Source organism: Scyliorhinus canicula, chromosome 16 (genome assembly GCF_902713615.1).
Source record: "Scyliorhinus canicula chromosome 16, sScyCan1.1, whole genome shotgun sequence".
In the NCBI taxonomy this organism is placed as follows: domain Eukaryota; kingdom Metazoa; phylum Chordata; class Chondrichthyes; order Carcharhiniformes; family Scyliorhinidae; genus Scyliorhinus; species Scyliorhinus canicula.
In genome coordinates, this window is record NC_052161.1 from 22,470,872 (window position 1) to 22,491,557 (window position 20,686).

The 20,686-nt window shown below is 48.0% G+C and overlaps 1 protein-coding gene across 3 annotated transcripts in view; it reads left to right on the plus strand.

The window, feature by feature from the left end:
- hspa12a (heat shock protein 12A) overlaps nucleotides 1-20,686 on the plus strand; it is a 176,576-nt gene that overhangs the window by 18,783 nt on the left and 137,107 nt on the right. The gene's annotated exons all lie outside the window — the stretch shown is intronic.

The window sequence follows — 20,686 nt, forward strand, 5'->3', positions numbered from 1 at the left end:
ACAAAAAGTCCCTTTTAAGCGCACAAGATGATTGTGGTCAAATACACGCACTCTGCTCTGAACCCAAGTTGGTGTCTGTGGATTTCTCCTCACAGTGAGAGTTTCCAAATTCCCAGAAACATGCTTTAAAATCTTCTCTCGTAATAATGCTTTCCCTTTGTGGTTTACATAATGAAAGCCAGTCCAGGTCTCACCAAATGACTATTTTAAATAAGGTTTCTGTTCCACTTTTAACAGTGAATCCAGTCCAGGATTTTATACCAACCCCTTTAGGCCTTCTTTGTCTTGACTGCTGTGCAAAATGCTCACAATTGCTTTAACTCTCGATTCCCAGGCTGTATTAAAATTACATCAAACATTAGGGGCTTTTCACAGTAACTTCATACTTGTGACCATAAAAGATTGTTCTCATTATTATTATTATCTCCCTGTGAAGTCTGCCGTGCCACTTTGAATCTTATTTCTGTGATTGTCTCTTTAACCTAGACCACTTTGTTTAGTCTCCTTGAATTCTTCTGAACAATACCTTGGTCTCTGTTCACTTAATTCCAGTCATCTTAAACACTCTTTCTGACCCAATTCCCTGGTTAGCTGGACTGTAACTTGTACTTTAGGAAGACTGCCTCTTTGCAGCTACCATCCTGTCCAACCTTTCTTCTGGCAGAGTTGAGTGATATTCACTCTCCAAGGTCCTGTCTCCAACTGCCAACAAATTAAGCTAAAACTTAAAAGCTCTTTTTATCCTCACAATGATCTCCAGTTGCTTATAACCTCCATGTGCTTATGTCTTTTATTTATTCTTCACGCTTCAGCCCTCTCTAAGCACAACAGAAATGCAGTTAGAAGTTTACCAAACCCCACACATACAAACACCTTTGTCCAGCATGAATCTAGATATAGGTTTTATACTTCCAGGCACGGAAACATTACATTAAACCCACTTAAAACTAATACTATACATTATTTCTAATGTTTACTAATAGAAGTATAAATCCCTTATCTTTATTTTCCTAACACCTACATCACAGGGACTGCAGTAGTTCAAGAAGGACGTTCACCACCACCTTCCAAAGAGTAACTAGGGATGAGCAATAAATACTGGCCTAGCCAACGATGCTCCCATCCCATAAATGAATTTAAAACAAAGAAACTGGATGCAGTGAATAGCTATGGTTAAACAAAAAGTGAGCATGTGGAAATCTTTCCATTCTGGGTACGAACCTGGTCATCAGGTGTGAAGCACTCTTGCTGTTGCTGTACTTGGTGCAGGTCTGGTCCATTCCTCACTTTTGAGCTGTGGTGATCACCTAAGCCATCTTCTGCTTTATCAGCACATAACAAATGTTAGCAGAGACATTATGCACAATTCCCTAGAGAAAGCATGAAAAATGATCCCACCATCACCCACATTCTGATGGCCACCTTTTGGGTGCAGCTGCATCAAACTGTGGTATATTGTCAAGAAACAAACATAAGTGTCACTAGATGCTGAGGTTCTACCTGTCCTCAGTGTTACAAATGATGAGTCTGGTGATGCTACTGTCAAATGCTCAAAGTGGTTGGACTATGGCATTTCACTTACATAGAAACATAGAAAATAGATGTAGGAGTAGGCCAGTCGGCACTTCAGGCCTGAACCACCATTCAATATGATCATGGCTGATCATGCAAATCCAGTATCCCACTCCCGCTTTCTCTCCATATCCCTTGTTTCCTTTAGCCGCAAGGGCCACGTCCAGCTCCCTCTTGAATATATCCAACGAACTGGCCCTAACAGCTTTCTGTGGTAGAGAATTCCACAAGTTCAAGAGAAGAGGTTCTTCCTCATCTCTGTCCTGAATGGCTTACCCCTTATTCTTAGGCTGTAACCCCCGGTTCTGGACTTCTCAACATCGGGGGTCTTATAACACTTTGAAAAGTTCACACAGAAAAACACCTCTGACCACAAGTCCAGCAGGCAGTGATCTGCAGGTAACCTCCTCGATGCCCTGTGGGAAAAGAAGATGGTGGGTCCTAACATCCAGTCTCCTGAGCATACTTTCAAAGTCATTTGACGGAATGCCTCCGCCAAATCTTTCAAAGAAGCATCAAGGCCTAGTTTGTCTGGTGTTGAGAAAGGCCCTCCCCGTCAGATACTTCCTACAAGTCCCGGAGTCTCGTCCTTCACACAATGCCCTCAACAAGGTTGTGATGGGAAAGAGACCATTATTTGCTGCCTGTGATTTGATTTTGCAAAGAAGGTCTGGAGAAAGATGGTGTTTCTTTGTTGAGGTTCATCCTGAGAAGCTCTGTGATGCATATGCTCCATAGGCTATTCCCAGGGACGCACACACCGAGAGAATTGTTGCTGGAGGACAGTCAACCGGAAAGATGCTGTTTTTTCTGCTCAAACCTTGCTTGGCTTAAGTACAAAGAGTTGTCTTGGACTAAGTGTTGCAGACTGGCACATTCAAAGGTACAGAACTACATGATGAGGGACACATTAAAGCTTGGGACAGGCACCTCTGAGGCGCAATGGGAAAAGTTTGTTGTCCAAGACCTTTCAGCTATAATTCAGTCTTTTTTAGCAACACTAAGACAGGGGAATGCAACACGACTGAAACTTTGCAACTTCAATCATGACATTTTTAAGCTTGTACATTACAGGAATTAGAAAATCTTGACAAATGGACTGGAACAGGAGTTGTTACCACTGCCCCAGAAACATTTCAAGGGCAACAAAGGGGCTGCTGGGTACAGAGTGGCCTCAGCTGGCCTCCGTGATCTAGCACTTTGTCCTAGCTTCAAAAAGAAACAATAACATAACAAACAGCCTCTAGCCCTCACATCCACTCACTCCTCATGCTAACGTTTGCAGCCCACCCACCCCATGGCTTCTCATATCTGCAAAGCCAAGCTATGCCCCTCTACCAACACTCCTATGACACCTTATAGCCCCTATGATAACTTAGTGCCTGTTCATGCTAACCCTTGCCTCCACCTACCACCCTTTGCCCTTACATCCACCATGCCAGCTCATCCAGTATCCACCCTGGCAGACCTCAGAATCCGTGCTGAGAAGAAATAAAATAAAGTGCTAATTGTCTATTAATGAATTCACCATTGAAGAAAAACACTCATTGATTAAAAACCCATTCACTACACTTAAATTCTTTCAACCACAAGTATTTGTACTCACATCAGGGTAAGATGGGGGGGTCATTCAGTTTTATGAAAGTGAATACATTTCCCAGAGAAAATAAGATTCTTTAACTCTATTTTCTATTAAGGTTACAAATTTTTTGGCCCAGTATTAATTAGCAGAATGGAATCAGCTCTTTTGGTTATTTGTCTTCTTGGGATCAGCGAAACAATTCTTCACTAAAATGGCTACCTTTGAATAGTGATTGAATAACTCATTTTGCCACCATGCAGCCATTGTTGGCTCATTAACTTGTTGGGAAAGTGCTTGTTACTGCAGTCTTGCAAATACTACCTCCTCCTGCTTATTTGATCATTCCTGAAAGAAGCAGACAAAAACCTTTTACCCTGCAATTTTAATTGCCTGTTGGTGTAGCACATCCTTTATCACATGTACAATGGGCTCCTGTTATGCACAAAGGTTGCAAAGGATTATAAATCGGCAGATCTGGGTTTGACAAGACTTGAGTACATCATTACTGGATTATACCACTCCCTTCTCAAAATGATTGTGTGCAAAGCTGTTTACATTTTCGTTCACTATTTTTATTTCCAGAGCTTGTCATGTCCTCCAATGATGTCTTCTACCTCATCACATCGCATTGAAAGCCATGCCTACAGCTGCCTGGGCCCTAAACTCTGGAATTCCCTCCCTAAATTGCTCAGATGTCAATCTCTCTCCTCCTCCTCTAAGATGCTCCTTAAAAACTTATAACTTTAACCAACTTTTTGTCATGTTCTTGTGTCAATTTGTTATCTGATAATGCTCCTATGAAGCATGTTGCGATGTTTTACTCAGTTAAGTATGTTATATAAATGCAATTTGTTGTTACTTGTGATGTACTCAGCTTTGTTTAGATTCTCAGTAAGCAATGATAAGTTGCCAAAGAGAAGCAAAGTCTTTTTTAGCAACACTAAGACAGGGGAATGCAACACGACTGAAACTTTGCAACTTCAATCATGACATTTTTAAGCTTGTACATTACAGGAATTAGAAAATCTTGACTATGTCTTTCAGAACATTTGTTTTCCTTTGACCATATATTATAGGGCTTATAAGCTTCTGTTTATCAATGTCTGTTTTCATTTAAGTTGTAGATTTTGCCAGCAGTTTCCCAGTGAAGCAAAATGATGAATGGGGCGGAAATGGTGCACAACAGTAACCAGTACCACAAGTTTGGATTTTTTTCTGGAATGTAAAATGATTCCAAAATAACAGTAAAAATCCAAGCAAATAGCAGAATGCCATGTAATAAAACCAGAATTTGATTTGTGTCGAGTCTACGGCGCAAAAACAGACCATTTGGAGTATCTAGCCTATCATAGCGATTATCCGCCATACAAGCCTCCTCCCACTGGCTCTCCTTCTAAGCCCGCAGCATTTTGATCCTTATTGTAAGCCAAAGGAATTGTGGAATGAAATTCGAAAACAACAGTAAACATCGTGGAATGTTGAGTGGCAGCATGATTTAACTAATTTGCTCATGTTAATGCAAAAAGGAATGCAGGGGAGAAAGGTTGACACAACTGGAATTCGATATAAGAGTCGTAGGAAAAATGCAAATTAATTAGATTCAGGTCTGGGAGAGCAGCAAAAAGCTGGTCAAATCAAGGTTTTGTACAAATTAATTAAAATACTTCTTCTCCTGTCAGTATAAACCACTTTAGTTGGCATTACAGTTATTATGAAACAACAAAAAATTATAGAAATTTGGAAATGTGTTGTCGGAGATCATATTAATAAAATGCTGCCTTGGAAAAGTTACGAGGAACGGGCAGAATTTGGCATCCGAGTGAATGCTTTTATCATGACCAGTCTCAAGTAGATCAAAGTGATGAATATAAACTTTGTTGTGAGCATTTCACGACATATGAATTTTTCCTCAGGCATAGATTAATTCAATGTACACTTGAATACAAAAAAAATGCTGCTGTTATACTTGAGAACTGCTTTGATAATTGTTCATGATTTATAAGTAAGATATGTGACCAGCATTGCAGTTGTATTATTACTGCACTAATGAATAGAGAATCTTTAAAATATAGTTTGCAAAGCATTTTGGCACATTGGAAACAGATATCGGCACACGGGGATTAGCACAGGTATGCACAGGCTGAACACAGAGCAAATTTGGCAGTGTGTGGTCAACTGGTAATGATCTCTGGGTTTTGGCTGGGAAGCAATGTTGAGCTTTTGGGATTGTGCCTTTGTGGGGCTTTGGGATCATGAATTATTGTCAACTTGTTTTCCTGATCAGAGTCGGCCTGTTTTTCTTTGGCAAATTTGGCTTCATGAGGGAGAAGACTTTCAAGTAACGTTCCAGATTACTTGGGTATTTTCCAAACTTTAGGAGTGAGTTCTTTACTCTTCTAGCTGGCATATCTCCCATAAGTGTTTGAACCACATTATAGCCTGCACAACTGGGTGCGACAGAGGAACCCCACAACAGGCAATATCAGGTGGCTCAGAGGCCAGTGACAATAGCAAATAGGTCCAGGAAGATGATCATGGAGAAGAGGAAACATTAGGTGCTAATGGCTCATGTTATTCCTGTGGAGCCTGGAGGCAATTCACTTTAAATTTACCGTTTTTTAGCTCCTAATCCTTTGACACAGAGTGTGCACAGCATATCGTCCGTCGACTTGTCTCCCAGACTGTACATCAGGGAACTCTATATCTGCATTTGAAAAAGGAGAGCTATATGAAACAGGCAGGCTTTGCGACCAGCCTGTGGGACACTACTCCAGGGCAGTATTAGCCAGGTCAGAAGTGGAAATGGGGGTGTAGGCTCTTCCCAATTTCCATGTAATGGAGCCAGTGAAAATCTCCCCCAGAAAAGTATGTATGCAGTATGCATTTTCTCTACTACTGTATTATTTTAAATCCTCTGTGCAGCTTGTGAGTAACTTTAAAATACCATTGTCTGTAACTTCCACCGGAGTTTTTCTGATCAACTGAACTCTTGCAAAATGTGTAAATGGCTAATAATGGCTGTTTACACCATTTCGCCTGATTTCCACTGATCTTTCGTCAGAACTATGGAATAATTGTTGTGGAAATTCTCACTCCTGTCTCAGTTTCTCCTTTGCAAGAGCACACTGGTTTCGTCCTAGCCCCAGTTTGTCAATTGACCTGTCAATTTTTAAAAAAACCTCCAGGAATGCCGTTCCGTCTGGTCCCCATTTGTGGAGACCAGCACTGAATGGTGCTCTCCCAATGTTGCTGAGGCAAATGGGATGGATCCCAACAACTAGCAATAAAATAGTGCCTTTAACATCATAAAACATTGGCAGATGCTGTGCAGGAGCATCAGCAAACAAAATCTGACACTTATCCACAGAAGGAGATATTGGGCGCGATCTAAAGGCCGCATTGCGCCCAAAAGGCGGGATCTCCCGGCTCGCCGCGCCTCATGAGATCTAATACGATCCCGCAGGAAGTCGTGATCTGAATAACACTACTATTTTGCACATCTGCATATTAGACAGTTGGCCTCACACTAACATGCACATTTCTGCTGCTGTTTGTTGGCAAAGGGACACAGCGAAACATTTGATAATCTTGTAAGGTTGATGTAATGGAGCCACAAAACCAGGAATGAGCAAGAAGACCCATGCTGCTCCTGATCCACAACGTGTCTTTAGAAAAGTCCATTAGAAGCGACATTTAATGGCCTATTCTGGCCAATTAGCTGCTGCCAAGTCTATCTATCAGGATTGGTTCCACGCAGGCCTTTGAGTTAAAATGGCATTTCAGAGCAAGGTCACAGCTATTGAATGCTTTGAAGTGAGCTAAGATGATGGTGGAGGAGCCGGCAGGCAGTTGTTGGATTATTATGGGAGATGGTAGGGTAATGCTATAGTCACTGGACTAACAATCCATAAACTAAGGCTATTGTTCTGGGGACAGGTGCGAATCATATAATCATAGAATTTACAGTGCAGAAAAAGGAGACTCGGCCCTATCCTATTTAAGTCCATACCTTCACCCTATCCCCATAACACAGTAACCCCACTGAATCACTAATGTACTTGAGGGCAGTACGGTAGCATAGTGGTTAGCACAACTGCTTCACTGCTCCAGGGTCCCAGGTTCAATTCCTGGCTTGGGTCACTGTCTGCACGTTCTTCCTGTGAGTGCATGGGTTTCCTCCGGGTGCTCCGGTTTCTTCCCACAGTCCAAATATGTGCAGGTTAGGTGGATTGGCCATGCTAAATTGCCCTTGGTGTCCAAAATTGCCCTCAGTGTTGGGTGGGGTTACTGGGTTATGGGGATAAGGTGAAGGTGTGACCTTGGGTAGGGTGCTCTTTCCAAGAGCCGGTGCAGACACGATGGGCCGAATGGCCTCCTTCTGCACTGTAAATTTTATACTTCTATGAAATCTGCTGTTCTTGCATGGTGTGGCCTACATGTGACTCCTGACCAACAGCAATGTGGTTGACTCTTAAATTCTCTCTGAAATGGCCGAGCAAGACACTCAGTTGGATCAACCAGAAATGTTTTTTTTAAATATAAATTTAGAGTACCCAATTCATTTTTTCCAATTAAGGGCCAATTTAGCGTGGCCAATCCACCTGCCCTGCACATCTTTGGGTTGTGGAGGCGAAACCCATGCAAACACGGGGAGATTGTGCAAACTCCACACGGACAGTGACCAGGAGTCGGGATCGAACCTGGGACCTCGGCGATGTGAGGCAGCAGTGCTAACCCACTGCGCCATCGTGCTGCCCCTCAACCAGAAACGATGACCTCGGCACCAGAAATTACAACAACAAACACCTTCCTCCACACCAACATCTGGGGGTTTATGTCAAAATTAGGAGAGCCGTCCCACAGACCAATCGAGCAAGAGCCTGTCATAGTCATACTCACGGGGTCATACCTTACAGGTAATGTCTCAGATACAACCATCATCATTCTTGGGTATGTCCTGACCCACTGGCAGGATAGATCCACCAGAGGTGGTGGAACAGTGGCATACACACGAGAGAGGATTCTTATGGCATCAGGTCAAATATGGGCAAGGAAACCTCCTGCCACCCTCCAAGCTGATGAATCAGTATCTATGTTAAACACCACATGGAGGAAGCATTGTAAGTGGCTAGGGCACAGAATGTACTCTGGGTATGGGACTTCAATGTCCACCACCAAGAGTGGCACCATTGATTGAGTTGACTGAGTCCTAAAGGACAAGTAGCTGCCAGACTGGATTCTGTGGCAGGTGGCGAGGGAAAATCTTACTTGGCCTCTCCCTCACCAATCTACCAGTTGCAGATGCATCTCTCTATGAGAGTACTGGTAGGAGTTGCCACCGCAGAGTCCTTTTTGGAAACGAAATCCTGGCTTAACATTGATGATATCCTCCCATGTTGTGCAGCTCCAACACTGTGCGAAATGGAATATATTTCAAACATCTAGCAGATCAAAAACTGGGCAACAATAAGGCAATTGTATAGCACCATAATCTGTAACTTCATGGCCCGGTTTATCCATCATGGCACTCCACCATTACCATCAAATCACGGGATTAGCTCTGGCCCAATGAAGAGTGCAGGTGGACATGCCAGGAGCAGAACCAAGCATGCTTAAAAATGAGTTTTCAACTTGGTGAAGCTATAGCACAGTGGTTAGTACTGTTGCTTCAGAGCGCCAGGGTCCCGGGTTCAATTCCCGCTTGGGTCACTGTCTGTGCGGAGTCTGTACATTCTCCCCGCGTCTGCCTGGGTTTCCTCCGTGTGCTCCGGTTTCCTCCCAGAAGTCCGGAAAGATGTGCTTGTCAGGTGAATTGGACAATAATAAAGATTATTATGATTATGCCATCCAGTGGAAGCAGCATATTAAGATAAAGCTCGGTGATCAATGGACCACATCTAAGCCTGTGGACGGCCTTTCCGCCCCACATCCTTAAATAGGTAATTAACGCTCAAATAAAAGACTCATCCTGCCGATGCTGATATTAAACCAGCAGCAGCTGGCCTATTATAACATGGGAAACAAAATGAGTCAACATGTGCAGGCTGCTTGTGGGCTTCTACGGGTGTTCCTTGTTCAAAGCCACTCAGTTTTTGAACGAGGAATCCAGCATTTGGAAGGTTGGGGGGTGGGTGTGCTGGGAGCCAACCCCCCTCACCACACTCCCCTGCTGCTTCTCTCACAGTGGCAGCCCGCCTGCCATCACTCACCTGAATCCAGGGTTCCAACGAAGATCCAGGCTTTGGGTAGTTCTCATTCCTGCAGCAGCCACTGCCTCCCAATTTGCCCTGCTGAACGAAAGAGCTGCTGGCCTCTGATAGGCAACTCCCATTGGGCGGGGCTTCCTCACTGATCTCAATGAAAGGGCTGTCAATGATCTCTACTTCCCAAATGCCACGCAATATTGCTGAGCCTTCCCAGGAGAAGGCAATGTGGGTCTCTCGCGGTTCCGCAGCTACCAGCCAAGACCCTCATCACCTCCATAAAATTCCTACTCGTGTAAAAGGAAGACGCTATGATGACTGACATCTTGAGCAACTAATAGGAGTCTGGGGGAGGGGGCAGTTGAAAGTAGGTTATGTTACATCTCCCAGAATATGTCCAGCTAGAGTTTTTTTTAACAAACAATTTTTAATGAGGTATTTTTGGCATAATAAACAACCACAGTATAAAAAACAATAGAGTACAAAGAACTGTACTCCTCCAGCGCCCTTAAGCTAGGAAAGCTCCCTTCCAGATACAGGTCCCCCCATCTTCTCAATCCCCAGGCTTTGCCATACCCGAAATCCCCCATCTAGGCTCCCTGAAGTGAACCGATGATTGTTACATATTGGGGACCAAACCGACGCCCTCACTGCACCAACAAATCTCCTCCATTGACCCAGATCCTCAGGGACGCCACCACCACGGGGCTGGTGGAATATCTCGCCGGCGGCAGCGGCAATTGGTGCCGTTATCAGCGCCCCAAAGCTGGTGCCCCTGCATGAGGCCACTTCCATCCGCTCCCAAGCCCCCCCCCCCAAACCATCCACTCCTTATCATTGCAATATTGGCCGTCCAGTAATAATTACCAAAATTTGGCAGAGCAAGCCCCCCCCGATTTCTCTCGAGCATCACCTTTTTCATCCGTGCGGATATCCCCGTCCAAAGAAAGCACAAAATGATTTTGTTGATCCTCTTTTTAAAAAAAAAATCGGGAGGCATTGGAACACAAATAAAAATCTCGGCAATATCGTCATTGTCATAATATCCACTCATGTATATCATGAGATATAGACAGGCAGTGATTGACACACAGGATAACCAATGAACACACATGACACCGAACAACCAATCACCTGACAGGACACCACCAATATAAAGCCCACTGGGCATTAAGGCTCTCCCTCTCTCACAGGACACGGCCAAGGAGATAGTCGCAATGCACAGGCCAATGAACATCATCACCATGTGATAGAGAGCTAGTCTTCAATTAGGTTAATAGAGTGTCAACCCACAGCAGATTATGTACAGCAATCAACAGGTTCAATAAAACAGTGTTGGACCATTTCCTGTGTCGGAAAGCCTGTTTCTCGTTTTACTGCATCCAGTTGCAGTCGATGTTAGACCAGCACAGATAACACATCAGTCATCTTAACCGTCTGCACCCTCCCCGCCAGTGATAGCGGGAGTGCATCCCATCTCCGAAACTCACCCCTCATCTGCTCAACCAGCCGGGACAAGTTCACCTTGTCTAACCGGCCCCAGTCGCGCGCCACTTGTATCCCCAGATACCTAAAGTTGTCCCTCACTAACCTAAACGGTAGCTCCCCCAGCTGACCCTCCTGGCCTCGTGCCTGGACTACACACATCTCTTCGTCATATTCAGTTTGTATCCCGAAAACCAGCCAAATTCCCCCAGAATTGTCAAAATCTCCCTCATCCCTGCCCCTGGATCCACCACATACCGGAAGATCGCGCTGTTCCTGTTGACTGCGGGGGACCATGCCATCCACATCTATAACTCGCTCATGTTTGCCGATGGCGATGACAAGACGAAGTTCAAGACGGTTCTGCTGAAATTCGACAACCACTGCGACATTGAGGTGAATGAGAGCTTTGAATGGTACATCTTCCAACAGAGGCTTCAGGATAAGGATGAACCTTTTCAGTATTTCTTGACCCATCTCCGCATCCTAGCGCAGTCATGTAATTATGACTCGACGGCTGATTCCATGATCCGGATCAGATCGTTTTCGGAGTCCAGTCCAACTCCCTGCGGGAGCAGCTCCTCAAAATGAAACAGTTCACCCTCTCCGTCGCCATTGAAACGTGCGTTGTTCATGAGCATGCCAGGAATCATTACTCCCGCATCAGGGCAGCAGAAAATGCAAAACTAGTCTCCCACGCGGCAGAAAGGGTGCAGGCCATAGCAAAAATGCAAGGCCTGAGCATCAAGGCGAGTGGTCGTTTCATGCACTTTTCCCGGGTCCCTATGCATGTGCGCCACGACCGGGTGGACGACGAGGCCGAAGACCCCGATGTGCATATGCGAAAGTCGGCTGACCGCACTGCGCATGCGCAATGGCGCACGGAACGTGCTGACGTCAGCGTCATGACGTGTCCAAATTGTAGCTCCGCTCATTTAAAGTGGCAATGTCCAGCCAAAGGAAGACGATGGCTACAGTGTGGAAAGCCTGGGCATTATGCGGCCTTATGCAGGTCCGCTCCACCGACCAACAGCCAGCGATCCCAGCTGCAGCGCAGACGTGTCCGCTGCGTACAACAAGGCATGCAGGATTCGGATCCCGACAACCCAACGGCCCCGATGCTGACTGCCTCGAGTCTCCATACCGGGTGGGGATATTCACCACGCGTGAGCTGGCTTCCACCATGCCTGCAAACCGCCTTTCAATCCTTACTATGGATCCTGACGATGAGTGGTGGGCTGTCGTCACAGTTAACCAGTCTCGCATCCAATTTAACTCGGACACTGGCGTATCTGCAAACCTCATATCACAAGCGGACCTCAACAGCATCCGAGACCAACCTAGCATTCTTCCACCAGCCTGCCAGCTCCTTGACTACAATGGCAATGCCATAGCTGCCAGTGGATCGTGTCAGCTAGGTGTATCTCACAAGGCAATCAAAGTGATGTTACGATTCAAGATTGTCCGGCCTGACAAGGCATCTCTGCACGGTGCTCGCCAGGCAAACTCCTAAATCTGGTCCAGAGTGTCCATGCCATGTCATTGACACCGGCGACTGCCTCGCCCAATGTAAATCTCCAGGCTGAGATAGACGACATTCTCACACAATACTACAACGTGTTTGATGGAATGGGCACGCTCCCATATTGTTACAAGATATTGCTCGAACCGAATGCCATCCCTGTCATCCATGCGCCCCCCGGGTGCCGGCCCCTCTCAAGGATCGTCTGAAAATGCAGCTACAAAAAGCTCCAAGACCAGGGTATCATCTCAAAGGTCACGGAACCAACAGACTGGGTCAGCTCCATGGTCTGCGTCAAGAAGCCCTCTGGTGAACTCCGCATTTGCATTGATCCCAAAGACCTGAATCGCAGCATCATGCGAGAGCACTACCCGATCCCAAAGCGTGAAGAGTTAACCTGTGAGATGGCTCATGCCAAATTCTTTACCAAGCTGTATGCCTCCCGTGGCTTCTGGCAGATACAGCTGGATGAGTCCAGTCGGAAGCTGTGCCCGTTTAACACTCCGTTCGGCAGGTATTGCTACAACCGTATGCCTTTTGGTATCATACCAGCTTCCGAAGTATTTCATTGCATAATGGAGCAAATGATGGAGGGTATCGAGGGGGTGCGAGTCTATGTGGACGACGTGATCATCTGGTCCACAACGCCCGAGGATCACATTGCTTTCCTCAAACAGGTTTTTCAGAGGATTCATGAAAACGGCCTCAGCTCAACAGGGCCAAATGCTCATTTGGTATGTCCGCTATCAAGTTTCTGGGTGACCACATTTCACAGCAGGGTGTGCAACCTGACACTGACAAAAGTGCTGGCAATCAATGCCATGAAGACCCCAGAGGACAGAAAGGCGGTCCTCCATTTCCTCGGGATGGTGATTTTTCTTGGGAAATTCTGTCCCAACATATCATCCCACACCACAGCCCTCCGGCATCTTGTAAAAAAGTCGAGAATGTTCCAGTGGCTTCCTGCACATCAAGCGGAGTGGCTTGAGCTGAAGGCGAAGCTCACCACAGCCCCAGTACTGACGTTCTTTGACCCAACCAAGGATACCAAGATATCCACAGACGCAAGCCAGGACGGCATTGGGGCGGTGCTCCTCCAGCGAGACGACTCATCGCCCTGGGCTCCAGTGGCATATGCCTCCAGAGCCATGACTCCGACCGAACAATGGTATGCCCAGATCAAAAAGGAGTGCTTGGGTCTTCTGACAGGAAGAGTCAAATTTCATGACTACGTATACGGCCTGCCAAAGTTCACGATGGAAACAGACCACAGGCCTTAGTCCACATAATCCAAAAGGTTTAAAATGACATGACACCTTGGCTGCAGCGAATTCTTCTTGTCTCCACCGATATGATATCTGCACACCGGGTAAGGAGCTGATCGTCGCGGATGCCCTATCCCGATCCATCGCCACGCCATGTGAACAGGGCGACCTCATTCGCCACATTGAAGCACAGGTGCAGCTGTGTGCCAGCAACCTCCCAGTCACTGATGAACGAGTTATACAAATATGCGAGGAAATTGCCAAAGATCCCCTACTGCAGCGCGTGATGAAGCACCTCACCCATTCCTGACAAAAGGGGCAGTCCCCCCAGTTCTTCAACGTTAAGGACGAGCTGACGGTTGTTGAGAGGATCCTTCTTAAACTAGATAGAATTGCCATTCCCCAAAGCATGCAAAACATGGTGCTCAGACAGATCCATGAGGGTCACCTGGGGGTGGAGAAATGTCGACGCAGAGCTCGGCAGGCAGTTTACTGGCCTGGCATCAGCCAGGACATTGCCAACACAGTCCTCAACTGCACAACATACCAGAAGCTTCAACCAGCTCAGCCCAAGGAAACGCTGCAACAGCACGAGATTGTGACCTCTACGTGGTCCAAGGTGGTGATGGACCTCTTTCGCGCCAATGGGCGTGATTAGGTGCCCCTGGTTGACTACCTCCCCAGCTACCCAGAAGTGATGAAACTGTCGGACCTCATGTCCAAGTCCATCATCAAAGCCTGCAAAGAGACGTTTGCCAGGCATGGGATACCACTCACGGTAATGAGTGACAACGGTCCATGTTTCTACAGCCAAGAGTGGTCCGACTTTGCACGAGCCTACCACTTTAGTCACATCACATCCAGTCCCCATTACCTGCAATCAAACGGGAAGGCCGAGAAAGGAGTCCATATTGTCAAGCGGTTGCTGTGCAAGGCTGCAGACTCAGCCTCGGATTTCAACCTGGCGCTATTGGCATACAGGGCAACCCCTCTGTCGACTAGTTTGTCTCCGGTGCAGTTGCTCATGAACAGCAACCTGAGGACGACTGTTCCAGCCATTCATGTTCCAGACCTTGACCACCTCACGGTGCTGCAGAAAGTGCAGCAATCCAGGGAGCAGCAAAAGATCACGTATGATGCTCATGCCACGGATCTGCCTGCGCTGACTCAGACAATGTTGTTGGCGTTCAGCTGCCTGAGGGAGGTTGGTCAGCCCCAGCTGTTGTCGTCAGACAGGCTTCTCCCAGGTCTTTCATTGTCCAAATGGCTGATGGCTCAATTTTACGGCGCAATAGGAGGGTGCTGCGTAAAGTTCCCTGCCCATCACCCGACCGCACTTCTCCATGTCACCATGCCTCCTCCGGACGTCTTGCACCATGAGGTCACCGATCTGGCAGCGATCCCACCTGTCCACAAGGCCACCGATCTGGCAGTGATCCCACCTGTCCACAAGGCCCCCGATCTGGCAGCGATCCCACCTGTCCACAAGGCCCCCCGATCTGGCAGTGATCCCACCTGTCCACAAGCCACCGATCTGGCAGCGATCCCACCTGCCCACAAGGTCACCGATCTGGCAGTGATCCCACCTGTCCACAAGGCCACCGATCTGGCAGCGATCCCACCTGCCACAAGGTCACCGATCTGGCAGCGATCCCACCTCCACAAGGTCACCGATCTGGCAGCGATCCCACTTGTCCACAAGGCCACCGATCTGGCAGCCATCCCACCTGTCCACAAGGCCACCGAGATGGCAGCGATCCCACCTGTCCACAAGGTCACCGATCTGGCAGTGATCCCACCTGTCCACAAGGCCACCGAGATGGCAGCCATCCCACCTGCCCACAAGGCCACCGATCTGGCAGTGATCCCACTTGTCCACAAGGCCCCCGATCTGGCAGCCATCCCACCTGCCCACAAGGCCACCGATCTGGCAGCCTGCCCACAAGGCCACCGATCTGGCAGCCTGCCCACAAGGCCACCGATCTGGCAGCGATCCCACCTGTCCACAAGGCCCCCGAGATGGCAGCCATCCCGTCTGTCCAGGTGCCGGCGTCCCCCCTCCACCTCTGCGGCGATCGACAGGAATTCGTCGCCCACCACAAAGACTGAATCTATAGACTTAACTCTTGTAAATTTTGTTCAGTTTGCTCTGTATCTGCACGATAGACACCTTCCCATGTACATATGTTCATTCATTCCCCACTTGTACATAGTTATGCGTGTATATCCAGCCACATTCCAAAATTAATTTAAAAGGGGGAGATGTCATAATATCCACTCATGTATATCATGAGATATAGACAGGCAGTGATTGACACACAGGACAACCAATGAACACAGACGATACAGAACAACCAATCACCAGACAGGACACCACCACTATAAAGCCCACTGGGCATTAAGGCTCTCTCTGTCACAGGACACGGCCAGGGAGATAGTCACAGTGCACAGGCCAATGAACATCATCACCATGTGATAGAGAGCTAGTCTTCAGTTTGGTTAATAGAGTGTCAACTCACAGCAGATTATGTACAGTAATCAACAGGTTCAATAAAACAGTGTTGGACCATCTCCTGAAGCCTGTTTGTCGTTTTACTACATCCAGTTGCAGTCGATGTTAGACCAGCACAGATAACACATCAGTCATCTTAACCGTCTGCACCCTCCCCGCCAGTGATAGCGGGAGCGCATCCTATCCCCCCATCTGCTCAACCAGCCGGGACAAGTTCACCTTGTCTAACCGGCCCCAGTCGCGCGCCACTTGTATCCCCAGATACCTAAAGTTATCCCTCACTAACCTAAACGGTAGCTCCCCCAGCTGACCCTCCTGGCCTCTAGCCTGGACTACATACATCTCACTCTTCGTCATATTCAGTTTGTACCCTGAAAACCAGCCAAATTCCCCCAGAATCGTCATAATCTCCCTCATCCCTGCCCCTGGATCCACCACATATCGGAGTAAATCGTCCGCATATAGCGATACCCTATGCTCCCCCCCCCCCCCCCCCCCCCCCCCCCCCCCCCTACCAAACCCAAAGCGTCCCAACACCTCCCATAAATAGTCCCATTCTACCCGGTCAAACGCCTTTTCTGCATCCATGGCCACAACTACCTCTACCTCCCTACCCTCCGGGGGCATCATAATCACGTTAAGCACCCTTCTAATATTGGCCACCACCTGCCTACCCTTGACATATCCGGTTTGGTCCTCCATAATCACCTCCGGCACACAATCTTCAATCCTGGAGGCCAACATTTTGGCCAGCAGCTTATGGTCCACATTGAGCAACAAGATCGGCCTGTAGGACCCACACAGCTCCGGGTTTTTTGTCCCGCTTCGATATTAATGAGATGGTGGCCTGTGACATCGTCGGGGGCAGCACCCCTCTATCCCGTGCCTCGTTAAAAACCTTAACCAGCAAAGGCCCTAATATCCCCGAAAAATTCTTGTAAAATCCTACCGGGAACCCATCTGGCCCCGGAGCATTACCCGACTGCATTGCCTTCAAGCCCTCAGAAATGTCTTCAGCCCTAATCGGAGCCCTCAACTCACCCACCTGCTCCCTGCCCACCCTTGGGAAAGTCAGCCCGTCCAAAAAGTGTTTCACCCCTCGGTCCCCGAGGGGGGCTCCGAGCTGTAAAGTCCGCTACAAAAATCGCTGAATGCCCTATTTAGTCCAGCCGAATCTCCTACCAGGTTCCCATCCCCGTTGACCACCTTATCGATTCCCCTGGCCGCCTCCCTCTTCCTCAACTGCTGAGCCAGCATTCTGTTAGCCTTCTCCCCATATTCTAAGCTGCTCCACTGCCTTGCCCGTGGACAGTACCCCAAAGTCCCCCTGCAGCCTCCGACGCTCCCTTAACAGTTCCACCCCTGGGGTCACCGCATACCTCCTATCTACCCGTAGAATCTCCTTGATCAGTCGGTCCGTCTCTACCCTATCCGTCCTTTCCCATGTACTCTGATTGAAATCAACTCCCCTCTCATCACTGCCTTCAGCGCCTCCCAGACCACCGCTGCTGAGACTTAGCCCGTGTCATTGACCTGCAGGTAGTCCAGCACACACTCTCTTACTCTCTCATGCACCACCTCATCCGCCAACAGGCTTACGCCCAATCGCCACTGCGGGCGCTGGAAGCTCTCCTCACTAACCTACAGTTCCACCCAATGTGGGGCATGGTCTGAGATAGTGATGGCCGTGTACCCCGTGTCCACCACCCCTGCCAGCAGATCCTGACTCAAAATGAAAAGTTGATCCGGGAATACACTCTATGTACATATGCGAGTAGAAAGAAAACTCCTTAGCCGTACGCTGTCTAAACCTCCATGGGTCGATCCCCCCCCCCCCCCCCCCCCCCCTCCCCCATCTGCTCCATGCACCCTATCAACTCCTTTGCCATCGCTGGCACCTTCCCCGTTCTCGAGCACGACCGGTCCAGGCCGGGGTCAGTAACCGTATTAAAATCCCTTCCCATCACCAGCTTGTGTGAGTCCAAATCCCGTCTCTTCCTCAGTACCCTCCTAATGAAATCAACGTCGTTCTAGTTAGGCGCATAGACGTTGACCAATACCACCTTCCTCCCCTCCAGCTTACCGCTCACCAGCTTGCACTGCACCCCCCCCCCCCCTCCCCCCCCCCCCCCCCCCCCCCCGCGCCGATTAGCCATCCCCCTTTCTGGGCCTGCCCCCCGCCCATGCGTCACACCGGCAGCTGCCCGCCTCCAGGCAGCCCCCACCCCCGACCTCCTCTCCATCCCCAGACCCAATTACCATAGGAGACAGCCCAAGACAGACAGAGACCCCCACCGCACACCCCTCGATAGTTCAAATTAAAATAATACGAAATAAAACATAGCCCCTACCAACCACCCCATCAAAACGCCAAAACAAACCCCAACAATGACCGAATATCTTTTACTCCCCCGTCTTCCCCCAAACTTCAAAGACAAACAAAAAAGAAAGGACAACAATCAAACCATATATACATCATTCAAAAAATTCGCTTAGGTCCGAAAAAGTCCACAGTTCTGCGCCAGGCCCTTCTTCTTGGCAAAGTCCATCGCCTCTTTGAGCGATTCAAAGTAGTGGTGCTGGTCCTCATGGGTGACCCAGAGGCACGCCGGGTAGAGGAGCCCAAATTTCACTTTCCTCTTAAACAGGATCTCCTTCACCCCCCCCTGCTCTCCTTTTGGCCTGCCCTCCTTCTGGCCACCTCCACACTCGGGCGCTGATAGACACGCAGTATACTATTGTCCCACTTGCAGCACCTGGTATGTTTGGCCCACTGGAGGACACACCCTTTGTTCAGAATTCTGTGGAACCACACCACCATCGCCCTGAGGGGGTCCCCGGGCCGTGGCTTCCTCACCATCACCCTGTATGCCCTGTCCACCTCCAGCGGCCGGGGAAAAGCCCCCTCCCCCAGAAGCTTCTGGAACATATTTACCACAAAAGCGCCCGCATCAGCCCCCTCAGCCCCTTCAGGGAGACCAATAATTCTCAAATTCTGTCAGCGTTTATTGTTCTCCAGCTCTTCCACTTTTTCTAACAGCCTCTTTTGCTGAACCTTCAGCATCCCCACCTCCAGCTCGACCACCGTTTGGTGCTCCTGCTGGTCTGCCAGCGCTTTCTCCAACTTCTGGATCGTCCGATCCTGGACATCCAGCCTCCGTTCCATCCGATCAATCGACTCCTTTATTGGGTCGAGACAATCTCGTTTCTGTCTGGCGAAGTCCTCTTGGGTGATCTGCATCAGCTCCTCCATCAATGGCTGGGCCGTCGCAGCGGGGGTCCGAACCTCGGCCATGTTAACTTCAGCAGCCACTTCTATCCAGCCCTTGCTTATCTTTCTGTTTCTTCCCTTACGGTCCCTTGGAGTTCTCCATTCCATGCACTACTGTGTGGATCTAGTACTTAAATGTCCGCACTTTCCAAATCAAGACTCAAAACTGCGGAAAATTCAGGGATAAAGGTCCGAAAGCCCGGCCAGAGCGGGAGCCACTAACTATGCAACCTACTCCCTCATAACTGCCACCGGAAGTCTCATGTCCAGCGAGAGTTGGCAACGTTAGTTAGACACCCAATTATTGGAGACAGCAGTTTTATTCTGTCTAATTTCTGCCTAATTTTCTTTCTTAAAAAAGAACTTGAACAAAGTCTTCATTTGTCACAAGATTCCAGCCAAGGCCAGCATTTATTGCCCATGCCTGATTGCCCTTGAACTGAGTGGCTTGTTCAGCCACTTCAGAGGGCTGTTGAGAGTCAGCCGCATTGCTGTGGATCCAGAGTCGCATGTCGGTCAGACCAGGCAAGGATGAGAGATCTCCTTTCCTCAAGGACATTAGTGAACCAGACGGGTTTTTACGACAATCAATGACAATCTCATTATTCAATTCCAGATTTTATTAATTGAATTTAAATTCCACAAAGTATCATGACTGGTTTGAACTTGTGTCCCCCGCAGCATTAGCCCGGGCTTCTGGATTTCAATACAGTGACATTACAATATGCCACCGACTCCCCTGATCTGTTTCGCACTGGCTTCATCTTGAGTTTAATAATGTTATCTACTAGTTGCATATAATCTGTGTGTCAAAGGCAAGTTCATGATTGGCTTTCTAAATAACAGACCTATGGTATGTTTACATTCGAGCCAATAAAGAAATTATTAGCTGTCATGAATGCTATCTGCAAACAATTGAATTTGGGAAAAGAAAACAGGCTTCTAACCTTCAATATTTTTAGTGTTTGCGGAAACGGTCAGAATGTTTGCCTTTCTGGTTCCTTTAACACATTATTGACAGAGAACAAGATTAGCAAGTCAACAGGAACAAATTAAATTGAATTCTGATGTCTGCCTTGCTCTCAGGAGAAGAGCTACAACTAAGAATGACTAAGGGTATTGGAAAGCACAGCACTTGTGGAATCTAAAAGTTTTGAGGTCAGGTTTAACTAGTCCTATTAGGGCAGTGCCCATTCCTGTCACGATGGTCATGGAAAAGAGCTCAATCCTCTCGATCTCAAGTTTCCTTTGTGATCTAACGAAAAAGTAGAATT